Below are 15,788 nucleotides of genomic sequence, written 5' to 3'. Positions count from 1 at the left end.
GAAGCACAGGACAATAAAGTTTGTGGCTCACAGAATTCATTGTCTTGGGACCCAACCATCTATAATGTAAATTTGGAGCCAAAGAGACACTCCTGAGTAGAAAATTCCAGGTGGTTTGGGATGGCTCTGATTGGTTCTGCTTTTTTTCTGCTTTTTCCTCTTTGGGCTTTTCTCTCTTCAGCATCTATCATGCCCCAAGGGTGTGCAATAGTCTTTTTCCTTATTTCCCTTTAGAATGGCTAATGCAAGCTGATGTTATAAACAAGACACTTTATGAATAATTTCAGTGACACGAATTCTAGTAAGAAGCAATAAAGGAATTTGCTGAACCCCCAGATCTCTTATTCCAGAACATTAATTATAGCTCCAGAGGTCCCACTTTCAGGGGTCCAGGCCCTTTCCTGAACTGGCTGAATCCCTATGACCTCTAGGTGTGATCTTGCTTCCCAAAAGCTGGAGATCCTGGCCTCCAATAAGAGCGTCAAATGCCCATTTATACAACTGGACCATTTTTTTCTTTTCCTGTTTAGAAATTTCCAGAGTATTCTAGGCTTTTTCCACAGTACTGGTTTGCTTTGCGAACACACCTGGTTTGCCACTGAGGTGTAGATAGATAATGGTGGTGGACATCCTAGATGCACGCTGAATGTGAACAATCTTTAAAACTTACCTGTGAGAGTCTACACTTTGACATGACTTTGAGCAATAAGGAAAAGACATTTAGAAGTATTAGTGCACAGAGCGGAAGAGGAGGGCTCCTGTCTCATTACAGAATGTTTTATCAGTTAGAGATGGACAGTTGGCTGCCTGCAACAGAAAAGCTGTAGAGCAGTGGCTTCAATAAATTGAGTAATTCAGGATTGCTATGAAGCCCTAGGTTACCAAGACTTAGGTTTCTGCCCCTCCATCTTTAAGGGAAGGTCTTGCTCCCCGGTTCTCAGCATGTCAGCCAGAGCTCCAGCTGCGATGTCTATTAGTTTCTGTCAAGAGAAAGGAGATAAGCACAGAATAAAGGGCATAGCTTCAGCTGAGTTCGAACCCTTTAAAGAACCTTCTGGAAGCTCCACCCTGTGATATCTCCTTCTATATTATTGGCCAAGTCTGTGTCCTGTGATGACCTTATCTGAAAATGACTGGGAATTGCATGTGGCACCAAATACAATTAAAGTTTGGTTAGAGAGAGGAGAGAGAGAATGTTAGATGGGCAACCAGCAGCCTCTGGCTGGTCACAACTACCCACACCTTTTCCTGCAGTCTACAAAGATGACAGCTCTTCACAGGACATCCTTGATGGTATCCCCCTCCCCCAGACCATCATCTTTAATACATTTTTTTTAATATTCAAAGATCATTCCTAAGAGGTTAGTAGAATGAATGGAAATGCTAGAAGCCTTCTCTCACTACAATAACTATGACACCAACTCAAAAGAAAAATAACAAATCCTATGCAGTTACTCATATAAACAATAAGAGATGAAAACATCCTAGATCTTAATAAGACTTTGGCAAGATGGAGCTGGTAAGGGCTCTGCTCCACTCTGCTTCTTCCCTTGTCTGGGCTGTGTCTGCTCCCTTCAGATCCAGACAGGAGATATGATCCGTCCACCGTGGAGCAGGTGGCCCCATGTCTGCCACTGTGTCCTCCAGCCCTGGTCCCTGTTAGTGTTCTTTGGAAGCATCCACATGCCCCCAAGCAGGAGGGTGACCTGCCTTGCTCCAAGATCTGCCTCTTGGTCTAGATGTGGCTGGAGACTTCCGTGTTCTCCAGTTGCTGATGCTCCCTTGTCCTAATCAATCTCTCTCTCTCTCTCTCTCTCTCTCTCTCTCTCTGTTCATACAGGATTCTAGATTCTATGCCATCAGACCTTAAACACCAATATCAAAGGGAACAAGTCACTATCAAGAATAAGTAAACAACAAGAACAATGAAACTTGGGATCTTTTAAAAATCCGAGGCAACGTGGAAATCGAGTCAAGATGTAAGGGCCCTAAATAAAAGGTCCACTGAAATTCTTAGAGGGTGAAAAGCAGATACGAAAACTATTTTTAAAGGTTGGGATAAAAGACAGTGAAAAAATACAAGGAACAAGAGCACAATAGCCATAATAAAACCTCGGTTGTGCACAAAGAAGAAAACGACAAAATTCCAAGAAAAATAAACCAGTGAAATATAACATGAAACTGGGAAGACATTCAAGATATGAAACATGAATAGGTTATTTTTAAATAACAGAGAAGGTGAAAGGCCTGCAAATGCAATAGGAAATTTTAAGCTTAAAATGACAATAATTCCAGAATGAGAAGACAGGTCAAGTACACAAAAGGAAAGAATACAATATATAGAAATTTTTCAAAAAACAATTATTTTAGCACCTGGCACATATTAAGTACTCAACAAATATTTATTAAATAGTTAAACTAATTTTAAAAAGTCATGAGACTGGACTTCCAGTCAAGATGGAGGTGTAGGTAGACATGCTGCATCTCCCTCCACAACTAAGAAGGAATACAACTACCTCAAAACTAAAAACAACCAGAACTACCAGAAAATAAAACTGAGTGGAAGTCCAGCAAACAACGATATAAAGAAGTAATACTCAGAGAGGTAGGAGGGGTGGAGCCGGGGCGAAGAGGACATGGTGTGGTGGCAGCAGCGGCAGCGGCGGTAGCAGCAAGGCAATGGCTATGGCAAGCAGGCAGAAAGCACAGTCACACATTATAAAAGTAGGGAGGGACACCTGGAGAGCAATCCCAACCCCAGACTGGGCCGGGCAACTCACAGCTCCAGCACCAGGGAAAATAAAGCCTTATTGCTTCTGACTGTGCAAACCAGTGGGGGTTGGGGTGCCAGAAGAAACTGCTGGTCTCTCAGCAGAGTCTGTTTGTTTAGAGGTCCCCACAGTCCTAGGACATCCGCAGACCCACCCACTCTGGGAACCACAGCCAGGGCAGCATCTACTGGGGCACCAACGCCATATGGGAAGTGGGAAAAGTGCTTGGAAAAGGGACAAGTGCTGAGAAAGTGTCATAGTTCCCTCTCAGGTCCCTCCCCCACATACAGGGCCACAACATGGTGAAATGAGTCGCCCTGTACTGATGAATACTAGGGCTCCACCCCTTACAATGTAACAGATGCGACAGCTCTACCTAAGACACAGAGGCAAACACAGGAGTCTGTCCAGTTGAGAAGACAGGGAAGTATGGCCCCAAATAGGGAGCATATCAAGGCTCCAGTGGGAGAACTAAGCAACAAGAAGATAGTCAACCTAACATGAGGAGATAGCCAACCTAATGGACACAGAGTTCAAAACACTGATGATAACAATGCTCTCAGACTTTACAGACATGATTGAATATGGCAAACACATGAAGGAAGAAGTGAAGGCTATGCTAAGTGAAACGAAGGAGAATCCACATGAAACCAATGGTGAAGAAAAGGAAGCCAGGGTTCAAATCAATGATTTGGGGCATAAAGACGAAATATAGAGTCAACCAGTACAGAATAAAGAAACAAAAATTGAAAAAAATGAGGAGAGGATTAGGAACCTCTGGGACAACTTTAAACATACCAATATCTGAACCATAGAGATTCCAGAAGGAGAAGAGGAAGAGCAAGAAATTGAAAACTTATGTGAAAAAATAATGAAGGAAAACTTCCCAAGTTTGGTGAAGGAAATAGACATACAAGTCCAGGAAGCACAGAGAGTCCCAGACAAGCTAGACCCAAAGAGGACCACACCAAGGCACATCATAATTAAAATGCCAAAGGTTAAAGATAAAGAGAGAATCTTAAAAGCAGCAAGAGAAAAGCAGAGAGTTACCTACAAAGGGGTTCCTATAAGACTATCAGCTGACTTCTGAAAAGAAATTTTTCAGGCAAGAAGGGACTGGCAAGAAGTATTCAAAGTGATGAAAAGCAAAGATCTACAACCAAGATTATTCTATCCAGCAAAGCTATCATTTAGAATGGAAGAGCAGATAAAGTGCTTCTCAGACAAGGTAAAGCTAAAAGAGTTCATCATCACCAAGCCTTTACTATATGAAATGTTAAAGGGACTTACTTAAGAAAAAGAAGATCAAAACTATGAACATTAAAATGACAACAAAACCACAACTATCAACAACAGAACCTAAAAATATAAAACAAAATCCAACTAAGCAAACAACCAGAATAGGAACAGAATCATAAGTATGGGGATCATTTGGAGGGATATCAGCTGGGAGGGTGAAGGGGGAGAAATGGGGAAATGGTGCAGGGATTGAGAAGCATAATTGGTAGGTACAAAATAGACAGAGGGATGTTAAGAATAGTATAGGAAAGGGTGAAGCCAAAGAACTTATATGCATGACCCATGGACATAAACTAAGGGGATTGGAATTGCTGGAGAGAAAGTGGGTACTGGGTGGAGGGGAGCAAAGGGAAAAGAAACTGGGACAACTGTAACAGCATAATCAATAAAATATACTTTTAAAAAAACAAACCAAAAAAAAAGTCATGAGACTGAAAACTTAGGCATTTTGCCATCTTCTAAGCAAAACTGATAAGCAGAAATCAACGCTAAGCTATTTTCTGGGAAAAGTTTTCCAGTCAGTACCTTATAAGTTTACACATACACACAAGACTTAAAAATTAAAATACCTCCATATTTCTTCTCTGGGGCACTGACTAATGACTACTTTAGGGTTTTCAGGAGAAAAGGACACAACATTATTGATCAGCTTCTAGAAAGCCATTTCCAACTCTTATCCTTGGCTACCCAAAGTGTTGAGGCTGAGAAGCTAAAGCATTGCCCTGCTAGCCTTTCATCCAGTTAGTCTGGAAACCAGACTTAATTCTGTTTCACCGGAAGAAAACAGAGTTCTGCTGAGGGCACCGCTGGGCTTTTGATGAAAAGACTCAGACTTGGCTGATGTGATCTTCCCTCCTTGGTCTTGCTTTGTAATCACTCCCGGGATATTTTACTGGTTCCTTGTCAATGCCAGAGCAAACGTAGGGCCTAAAAGCAACACAAATGTATTATCTTTCAGTTCTGAAGATCGCAAGGTTGAGATGCATCTAACGGGGCTCAAAAAACATCAAGGTGTAAGCAGGACTGCTTTCCTTCTGGAAGGCCCAAGGGGAATGTTTCCCTTCCTTTTCTGGGGCGACCTCTAGGGGTCACTGCTTTCCTTAACGCACAGGCTTCTCTATCTTCACGTGTGGGCGAAGGCCTCAGGCTGACTTTCCCCTCCCACTTCCACTTACAAGGACTCTTGTGATTAGATTGGGCCCATTTAGGTAATCCAGCATGATCTCACCCTCTCAAGGCCAGTTCATTAGCAACCTTAATTCTTCTGCCAGTTTAATTCCCCTTTACTATGTCAACTAACACAACAGATTCCAAGGATTAGGATGTGGTAACTTTGGGGACCATTATTCTGCCCACTACGGAGTGGCGGCCATATTGGCTGCTGAGCCAAAGCTGCCAACCACCTACACTTCTCGTTACCTGAGAAAAATAAATGCCTGCAGATGTGATTTTTTTTTTTTTTTTTTTTTTGTTACCTGCAGCTACCTGCAGCTTCATACTTCCCTATTGGCTCTAGACTCAAATACTATATCCCCAGCCAAGGGCTTAGTTTTTTCCAAAGGTAAGATAAGGTCATTCTCAGATCTGCAGATTCACAGGACATTTACCACTCAAGTCTGTCCTCCAGTAAGACACATTACAAATGTACTCTGAACAATTAAGAGATGAATAAGCAATTGCATCCTTCATTAGGGAAGTTGTGATTAACGAAAAGTGGTTATAATCACCGAAACTATCTGAAATTGTACGATAAATAAAATAAAAAATAGAAACCTGCAAATTGCCAAGCAATAGAAAGAGAAAAATGAAGTAATTGAGGGTAATTATGGGACCAAAACTAAAATGCTCTATGTAAGTATAGAAAAAAAGTCTTATTTTCAAAGGCGATTTTAAACTTCAGATTAATAGAATACAAACTATAAAAGGGAAATAGCAAAGATGGGGATGTCAACAGTGTTAGCTTTGACTTCTATCAAAGGAAGCCAATAGTTATTGTTGGAATAAGAGGGTAAAAATAATTTTAATGTTTTAAGATAATCACGTAAGATTATCTTTAAAGTAGGGTGTTAACCATATAAATCACAGCTAAAAAATAAAAGCAAATGGATATAGTTCATTCATCCAAAGGCAAAATAATAAAAGACAGCAAGAATGAATTAAAATATGGAAAGCAGAATTAAACCAAGTACAATGTCTTAATAAGCATAATATTCTAGATTAATTTCTAAGGTAAGCCAGTGGAATAAGTGCGCTGTGAAAATTCTTCATGTGGCAAGTAACAAAAGGGCTCCAGTTTTATAATACGCTTAAATAAATGGCTGTCTCTTGCATTTCTAGAAATGTGTATATCAATGAGACAGTATTGAAGGTGACATTTGATCCTTTCCTTTCTTAAATAAAAACGGAGCCATTGGTGACAGTACAAAATGATACCTTTACAATTAAATATGTAATTTTGAAATAGTTACACCTGGAGTTTAAACACACACACGTGAACACACACACATAGAACTGGAAGGAGAAAATTGCCATTCTTCCCCCCCGTTTCCTACCTCTCCTCTTCTACCCCTCCCTGTCCCTCACCTTCATGACTCAGGGAGAAATGGGCAGAGGCTGTTGACATGTCTACAAAATGGATTAGGCTCTTACAAGCAATCATTTCAAAGCTTCACCTGCGTCTTTGTGAAGCTAAAGCAGCAATCATGAACAGAGATAAAACTAAGGAACGAGTTCATTTTTTTTTTATTAATTATAAACCCAAGGGGATGCAGTGTGAAAGCGAGAGATGATTTTTAAAAATCATCATGGTATTGTAGCATTTAAGTTCAACAAAAATAGAGGCTAAAGAATTTAATCACTTTAAAAGAAAACATGAAATTGTTTGTTTTCACATTGGGATATAAAGTAATTTCTTAACAGGGTCACATTTATTCATTCCCTTCAGAGTAGATTAATGAAGCAGAGACATTTGACAGATAATGTAAGATGTTAAATTAAACTAATGTAAATTACAGAAATTTCCCATGTTTATTCTTATAAATCACTTCTGAAATCACCAACTCTCCTTTCCTTTACTCCCACAAATCCTTTAAATGCCTAGAAGGAGCTTTTCTAATACTGCTCTTTATTATATTATAATTACTAATTTTATTATGGGCAAGGTGGGCTTCAACTAACTGTTCGATAATTAAGTCCTTCCTCCTTGTAATGGCGTTCTGCACCACTCATGAATATTCATGGTCAACGTTGTTAATTGTGTTCTTCTGAATCACCGCTACCTATTGGATAGCAGAAGGGAAAAAGTGTCGTGTTTATGACATTGGTTGAAAGATAATAAAGAGGTCGGATTTCCTGCCACCCTGTGTTAGTCTGCCGGAGACCCCAGAGTAAAGTAATAACTCAGAATCTCACCCAAAAGAGATTTTAAAAAATATTTTTATTGATTGACTTTGAGAGAGAGAGAAACCCATATATGGATTCACTGACTGATTCTTGTATGTGCCCTGACTGGGGATTGCACCCACAACCTTGATGTATCAGGAGGATGCTCTCACCAACTGAGCTACCCAGCCAGGGCCTCCCCGCAGAGAGGTTTTAAGTGCCGGGTTGATTTGATGCAGCACGTATAAGAGAAACAGAACAATGAGGTATTAGTGCTACATGCCTTGAGAAGTGACTCAAACTCACCTTTCTACTTAGGGGGACTTTCCTCTCTTTCGTCATCTATTTAACTCCTGTTCATTCTTTAAATCCCAGCTCACGGCCCAGAAGTAAACCCTCACGTATATGATCAGTTGATTTTTTTTTTTTATCCTCACCCAAGGACGTGCTTATTGATTTAGAGAGAGGGGAAGGGAGGGAGAGAAAAAGGGAGAGAAACACTGATGTGAGAGAGAAATATCAGTCGGTTGTCCCTCCTATGCACCCTGACCTCCCCAACTGACCTGGGACTGACCCCACAACCCAGGCATTTGCCCTGATCAGGACGACGCTCCAACCAACTGAACCACAATGGCCAAGTCATGGTCATTTGATTTTTGACCAGTGTGCCAAGACCATTAAATGAATGGTACTGGAAAAACTGGTCATATACATGCAAAACACTGATGTTGGATGGTTACCTGACATCATAAAGAAAACTTAACTCAAAATGGGTCAAAGACCTAACTTATGAGTAAAACTATACAACTCCTAGAAAGAACATTGGGGAAAATCTTCATGACATTGGATTTGACAATGATTTCATGGACATGCCACTAAAAGCACTGGCACTAAAAGAAAAAACAGGACTTAATCAAAATTAAGAACTTTTGTACATCAAGGGATACTATCAAGAAACCAAAAAGCCAACTCACAGAATGGGAGAAATTATTTGCAAATTATATATCTGATAACTGACTAGTATCCAGAATACATATTTTAAAAAAGCTCCTAAAACTCAACAATGGAAACCAAACAACCCAAGTTAAAAATGGGCAAAGGACTTGAATAGACATTTCTCCAAAGAAGGTATATAAATGATCAATAAGCACATGAAAATATGCTCAACATCACTGGTCATCAGGTACATGTAAATCCAAACTGTAATGAGATACCACTTCACACTGACTAGGATGGATATAATTTTTAAAATGGAAAATAACAAGTGTTGGTGAGGACACGGAGAAATGGGAACTCTTGTGTGTTGCTGCTGGCAATGTGAAATGTAGCAGCTGTGGAAAACTGTTTGATACTTTTCTAAAAAGTTAACTGTTGAATTACCACAAGTCCCAGCAATCTCACTCCTAGGAATATATCCAAAAGAAAGGGAAGCATAGGCTGGAACAGATATTGTACACCAGTGTTCATAGCAGCATTATTCACAATAGCCAGATGATGGGAACAACCCAAGTGTCCATCAGCAGATGAACAGATAAACAAAAATGTGGGGTACACATACAATGGAATATCATTCAACCAGGAAGGGGAATAACATTTTGATACATGTTCCAATATGGTTGGACCTTGAAAACATTATGCTTAGTGAAATAAACCAGATGTAGGACAAATAATGTATAATTTTGGTTTTATGAGATATCTCGAAGCAGCAAATTCATAGAGATGGAACATAGAATAGGAGCTACCAGGGGTTGAAAGGGAAAGAGAGTTATTCTTTACTAGAAACAGAGATTTTTGGGGAAAGATGAAAATGTTTTGGGTTCACAGTATTTAGAACATATCTAATACCACTCAATTGTGGGTCAAACGATAAATACTAAGTTATGTATAGTTCACCAAAATGAAAAAGAAATCTCAGCTCACAGATTGCCGTTTTAGGGAAACCTACTGAAAGCATATTACACTCACTCACTGTGCTTTTTCTTTCATTATATTCATTCTGGTTTGTAAATATGTAATCATTTCTGTGGTTTTTTGAGGAATGTCTTCCTCTTCCCCAGGATTGTGTGCTCCATAATGACTTCCACGTCGGGTTCACTAATGTGTCTCCCACCAGTGTCTGGCTCATTGCGATAATCTGGCATATGACTTGTTATTGAATTATTTTTTTCTGTATAAAGAAGGAAACTAAAATGCAATTTTGAATTCCACATACTTTGCAATTACCTAAATCATTCTTAGCCATGATATTTACTGAGTTAACTAATTTTAATAGGTCATTTAAATATATAATTTAGCAAACGTGGTATGACTAGGCCGCACACAAACACAGAGAAACAAGGCTAATTATTCTATTGTTACATCATGTAATTATTCATGATCAAATTATAGATTGCAGAAAGGGTGATTATTTCCAAGGGTCTCCAAGAGCCATCATTTTCTTTAATTTGAATTTGAGAGGGATTAGGAAGGGGCACAGAAACACGTTTTTGTTCCAGGGGATTCATGTTCATTCTAAAGACTAATAATCACGGTAAGTGAACAAAGTTGCCCAGGAGAATCCACCTATCTTGCAATGAGCTTCAAATGAACTAGCAGAGCGGGTTAGTATTATGGACTTTTATATCTAATAATTTGCAATAACGTTCCATGCAATTGCTAGTAGTCCAAAGGGTGGACAGAGAGAGAGAGAGAGAGAGAGAGAGAGAGAGAGAGAGAGAGAGAGAGAGACAGGGAGAGAGAGTTAATCCTTTTTCTTTTTTTTTCATTTGACTAGGAAGTTTAAGATTTTGGGATAGCATACCTGGAAAGGTAATGACAGCATTTTATTCTGTAGGCATTTTGATGAAGCAATTCTTCCGAATACCCCCTTTCTAGTAGTAGTGATAGTGGTGGTGAAGATGGTGGATTTGATGCTATTTAAAATAGGGAACTTCTGTAGTTACATTGATTATGTTGAACTTCCCGGTCCAGATAGTTACTGCGTCGTTCATGGTGGTGGCGGATCTTCAAGCTGGGATCACACTCCCCCCCGCTTTCAAATTTTACAATGATTGAGTTACCTTCCCTTAAGTAATGGTCATAATCTCTTAGTACCTTTGTTCTTTTTTTCTCCTCACCTGAGGACATTTCTTCATTGGTTTTAGAGAGAGAGGAAGGAGGGGAGGGAGAAAGAGAAACACTGATGTCATTGCCTTCTTGAACACATGCCCCAACTGGGGATCTAACCGCTATCTGGGTATGTGCCCTGTCCAGGAATTGAACCTGCAGTCCTTTGGTCTACAGGATAATGCTCCAACTAGCTGAGCTACACTGGCCAGGGCTGCCTCTGTTCTTTTTCTGAGATATAAAACCCCCCTCATAGATTTGCCTGGAGGGCCACCTGCAGAATTCCGTGTGGAATCTGAGATAGGAGCAGAGTATCTGATGAAATAGAAAAGGCCCAGTAAAACTGGACAGAGAGTATCCAGAACGCTTCCCGTGGCTAGTTCCTCCCCGGGTTTGCAGTTAGAGATAACTATGTCACTTCCCTGTCAAGAAGCTTTATGGACAGGTGAGCTTTAGCTACATTTTCTTTTCTCTGTACTGACTTGATACAGATCAGTAGAAGGCTCTTGAAAGTTACATTTTTAAGAAGGCAGATGAGAAAAACAGCAATAACTCCTCAGTCTCTAAATTATTCCTTGGAGAGGTGATTCCCACCAACCAGGAGCACCCACTTAGGACTTTACAGGAACAAGAAATAAACTTCTACCATGAGCTATTATGAAGTTTAGGGCTTGCTTGTTATAGCTGCTAGTGTTACTAATACACTCTGCTGGGGTATGGAGGACACAGGGACTGTTCGGTTTGAGTGGGACCTACCTGAAACCTAGAAACTTTAGCCGCTATTCCAGGGCTCCTCCCATTATGAGGATGTTGCAGGGTAGGGAGGAAAAGAAAACACTGTATAATACAAAACATGGCTGCCCCAGTCCTTGCTTCTGTAGCTGGTCATGAGGTCTAAATTAATAGTCACTGTGACCTCCTGTTACCAAAACCCAGGTTCATGTGCCCGATGCTTTGAAAGGCCAAAACTCAAAACATCAGTTTGGAATAAGGGAAAGTTTATTGATTGAGAAAGCGCCAACTGAGAAGATGGGAGAGTTAATGGTGCTGCAGATCCGTCTTGCTCTCTGGATTAGGTTGAGGGTTTTTGAGGGGCTAGTGGAACAGGCATTCGGAAGTGCCGGTAAGGTGAGTTTTATTTAATTGGAGAACCTTGGAACTTGGCTATTTATAATAAAGGTGCATCAGTACTGCCTCTTCCAGAACAAGACCCTTGGCTTCTGAAAGGGTTCCTGTGTTAAAGTTCGAGTTATGTCCTGGTTCTTTGGTTCCTTGGGGGAGCAGGAAACTTTTGTTCTAGTGCAAGTGGAGGTCAAAGTTCTCTCCTCTGCACCCACTTTGGCTCATGACTCTAGGTTTTTTCTGTAGTCTCTGAAAAGCAACTCAGTGTCTCCTTAGGCGGGACCATTTGGAGTCGGTTCTGCAGGTACATTTCTTCCTCATGCCGTTCCACTTGCCCTCTGCCTTGTTCCCGCACCTTAGCACAACGGAGTTGTTTTGTGGTGGGATGAGCAACACCTTTGTTTCCAGAGCATCTGAGTCTGCGGGGTTCTGGCTTCCCTGGACTGCTATTGTTTTCATTATGTGGGAATATTAGACAGAGGAACACTCAGGGGTGCCCCAGGGAATGCTCTGGGCTCCAGGCAGAGCTCTGCCTGTCGCCACTATGCAAATTTCCCTTTGGTCACGGAGGTCATTCACTTAAGCCGGTACAGTGACCACTTTATAAAAATAGGTTAAAAATACCTACCCCTTTAGTGCTTACCTTTCTCCTCATGTTTCCCATCTTTGTGTGTGCGTGCGTATGTTTGGGGTCTATATGGATTCTTCTGAAATTTTCACTTAAGCAATCATTTTTAACTTCCATGAACTTTTCTTATTATTTGTTTTTAAAATTTGTTTTTACTTTACCCTTTCCTCAGTTAATGAATACAATATATCCTCCAACTTTTTGGGGAAAAAAAAAAAAAAAAAGAGAGACTTAGAATTCAATTAAGAGCCTTGCCTTTTTCACTCAATTATCTCTGTTTCCTCTGAAGTCAGTACTCTTACTACATAAGAGTAATTCGTGATACCTGTTGTAACAAACAACCCTCCAATTCTTAGTGGCTTAACCCAGCAGGACTTGTGTTCTTTTGTTTTCTCTTTACAAAAAGGCCAGTGCATAGCTTCCTGGTCAGGAGGCTCACGTGGGCAGCTCTCCTGTGAGAGAAACAGGCTTCCCATTGCAACCCTTGGGGGGTATGCACCCCCTCCCTACAGGGATATCCCCCCAGGCTTATCAGGTGTGAACTCTTGTGGGTATGCACCCTCTTGCTGGATACCATTTTCTCCAAGAACCTCCAAAGGGATGACCTATCTCTTGGGTAACTGCTTACACCTGGAAGCCTGGGCCTCCAACTAAGCCCCTGCCATCTGGTCGGCCCTGGCTCCTGGGCAATTGTCACGACGCCAGCTGGAGACTGTCACTAGAGGGACAGTGGTCACTGCGATGTTTTCCAGGGACCCACCCTCTTTGGGTCCACCCCCGCTCACTTTATGTGGGTCCCCTCATGTCTTGCAGGGGACGATACTTGGGAGATCTCCACCTCCATGCAGGGGACCTTCTACTCCAAGAATACCAATGGGGTGCCTTCCCAGCTAGATAAGTGCTTACACAGGGAGCCCTGAACTCTGACACAATTTCCCTACCAGCTGGGTAACCTGTTTCCTAGGCAACCATCACCATGCCCATTAGAGATCCTCAACAAACCTACAGGGGGACTGCAGTCCTGCAAAGGCTTGCTGGGGGCCAATTCTCACAGGGCACACACACACACACACACACACACACACACACAGGGGCAAAAGAGGAGAGCCACGTGTTGGAGATTTGGTGTTTGGGCCAAGCCTGGACGTCTTCTATGTTTCTGCTCACATCCCGCTGCTCAGAACTAGCAGTCCTCTGGCTCCATCTAGATGGAAGGGAACTGGGAAAGGTCATTTTCTTGTACTCTCCAGAGGATACTGAAATGGTTTGATAAATCTATGGCACTGCCTTTGCCACAGCTGTTTTCTTCAAACACATCCACAGTCAGCAGGCAACAACAAATGTCTGCTGGTAACTCGGTCGTCTAATCATGTTTACGAATAAAAAATGTTGACTATTACCTGTAACCGGCCAGCATTTCCTCTGCCAGAAGTGGCCGCTTCCCTGGTGGGAACCGACTGAGGCTCTCTGTCTGTGGGTGTGTGTGGGGACTAGCAGGCCTGGCTCCAAGATAAGCTGGTTGGCAAGGCCTCCTCTGAAAGCCATGGCTCCTGTTCCATTAACAGTTTCATTCCTCTGAAAGGTGTTTCTCCCGCTTCCTATCGGAGACTTTCCCCTCAAACACGTTCATACACGCGGAGGTCAGAAAGCACGCTCTGACTCGGCAGCCAGTGAGCACACAGTTCCTCAATCAACTGCCTTGTGCTAAGTCCTTTCTAAGATTCTGACCACATCCCTTCGGCCCCGAGGTACTCTGCAAAATGGAGCAGCCTCACCTGCTGCATCAGCCCCTACCTGTACTGAGCTCTGTCCCTCTCCACTCTGATTTCTATTCCATTTGAGCCGTAACCGTCTGTGATCCTTCAGAAATGTGTACACGCTTGTGTTGCTGATATCTTCCTTCCAGCGTTTAGCAATCATGTTAATTTCTTCTCTTTGACGTTTCTTTGCCAATATTTAGATCCCAATAGTTTGCTGCTTCTTTATGGAGTGAGAGGAGGTAAGTGAATTTCTTCAATCTGTCATCTAAATGTGATACATTTTCCTCTTAGTAATAAGTGATTTTTCATGCCAATATAGCTATTTTCTGTATTTTAAAATAATCTAAAACCAATTTTAAAATATGCAAAATATTCCATTTTGTAGACTGCTGTAATTTACCAGCTAACCCTCTGGTTGAACATGTGGCTGTTTTGCTATTTTTAAAAAATAATTGTTTATTTTTCAGTTGCCATTGACACACAATATATTAGTTTCAGATGTACAACATAGTGTTTAGACATTTATATAATTTACCAAGGGATCACCCTGAAAAATCTAGTGCCCATCTGACACCATACGTAGTTATTACAATGTTATTGATTATATTGCTTATGCTATATTTTCCGTCCTCATGGCTGTTTTGAGAGCACCAGTGGGTACTTCCTGATCCCTTTCCCTTTTCGCCCACACTCCCAACCCCATTCCCTTCTGGCAGCCATCAAAATGTTCTCTGTGTTTCTGAGTTTTTGTTTTTCCTTTATTTTGGTTCTTCGATTTCACGTGTAAGTGAAATCACACGGTCCTTGTCCTTCTCTGTCAGGTTTCACTCAGCCCAACACCCTCTAGATTCGTCCAAGTTGTAGCCGATGGAAAGATCTCATCTTGCTACGGCCGCGTAATATTCCTTTGTATACGCACCACTTCTTCATCCGTCCATCTGTTGGTGGACACTTAGGTTGCTTCCATGTCTTAGCTATGGTAAATAATGCTGCAATGAACATATGGATGCCTATGTCTTTTCAAATTAGTGTTTGGGGTCTCTTCAGATAAATACCCGTAATAATTTATTATTTTTAAAACAAAATGTACTCCATGTTTAATCTTTACAAGACTTCAACACCTAGACCATATTTTATAGTTGCTAGGTCCTTTTTGTCTCTTGTTATAGCCTTTGTTTTAAAATCTATTTTGTCTGGGTTAAGTACCTCAGCTTTTAAAAAACATTTCCATTTTCATGAAATATCTTTTTCCATCTCTTTACTTTCAGTCTGTGTGTGGCTTTCAATCGGAAGTGAGTCTCTTGTAGACAGCATATATATGGGCCATGTCTTCTTATCCATGCAGCTACACTATACCTTTTGATTGGAGCGTTTAACCCATTTATATTGAAACTAATTATTGATAGATGCGTAATTATTACCATTTTATTGTTCATATTTTTTATCTTTTTCTTTCTTCTTAACGAACTTGCTTTAGACTCATGGACCTGGACAACAGTGTGGTGATTGCTGGGGGGCGGAGGAGGTAAAGGGGACTAAATGGTAATGGGAAAAAATGAAGAATAAATTTTAAAAAAAGAACTCCCTTTAACATTTCTTGTAATACTGGCTTTGCAGTAATGACCTCCTTTAGCTTTTTCTTGTCTGAGATCACTATTGTTTTTGACAATTATAAACAAGTTAAATGCACATTCTTGTACCTGGGATGTTAAATGTCTGATG

Source organism: Furipterus horrens, unplaced genomic scaffold (genome assembly GCF_987537825.1).
Source record: "Furipterus horrens unplaced genomic scaffold, mFurHor1.1.pri manual_scaffold_9, whole genome shotgun sequence".
Taxonomy (NCBI): domain Eukaryota; kingdom Metazoa; phylum Chordata; class Mammalia; order Chiroptera; family Furipteridae; genus Furipterus; species Furipterus horrens.
The sequence above is the reverse complement of the archived record's forward strand: the minus strand, read 5'-3'. Positions refer to the sequence as shown.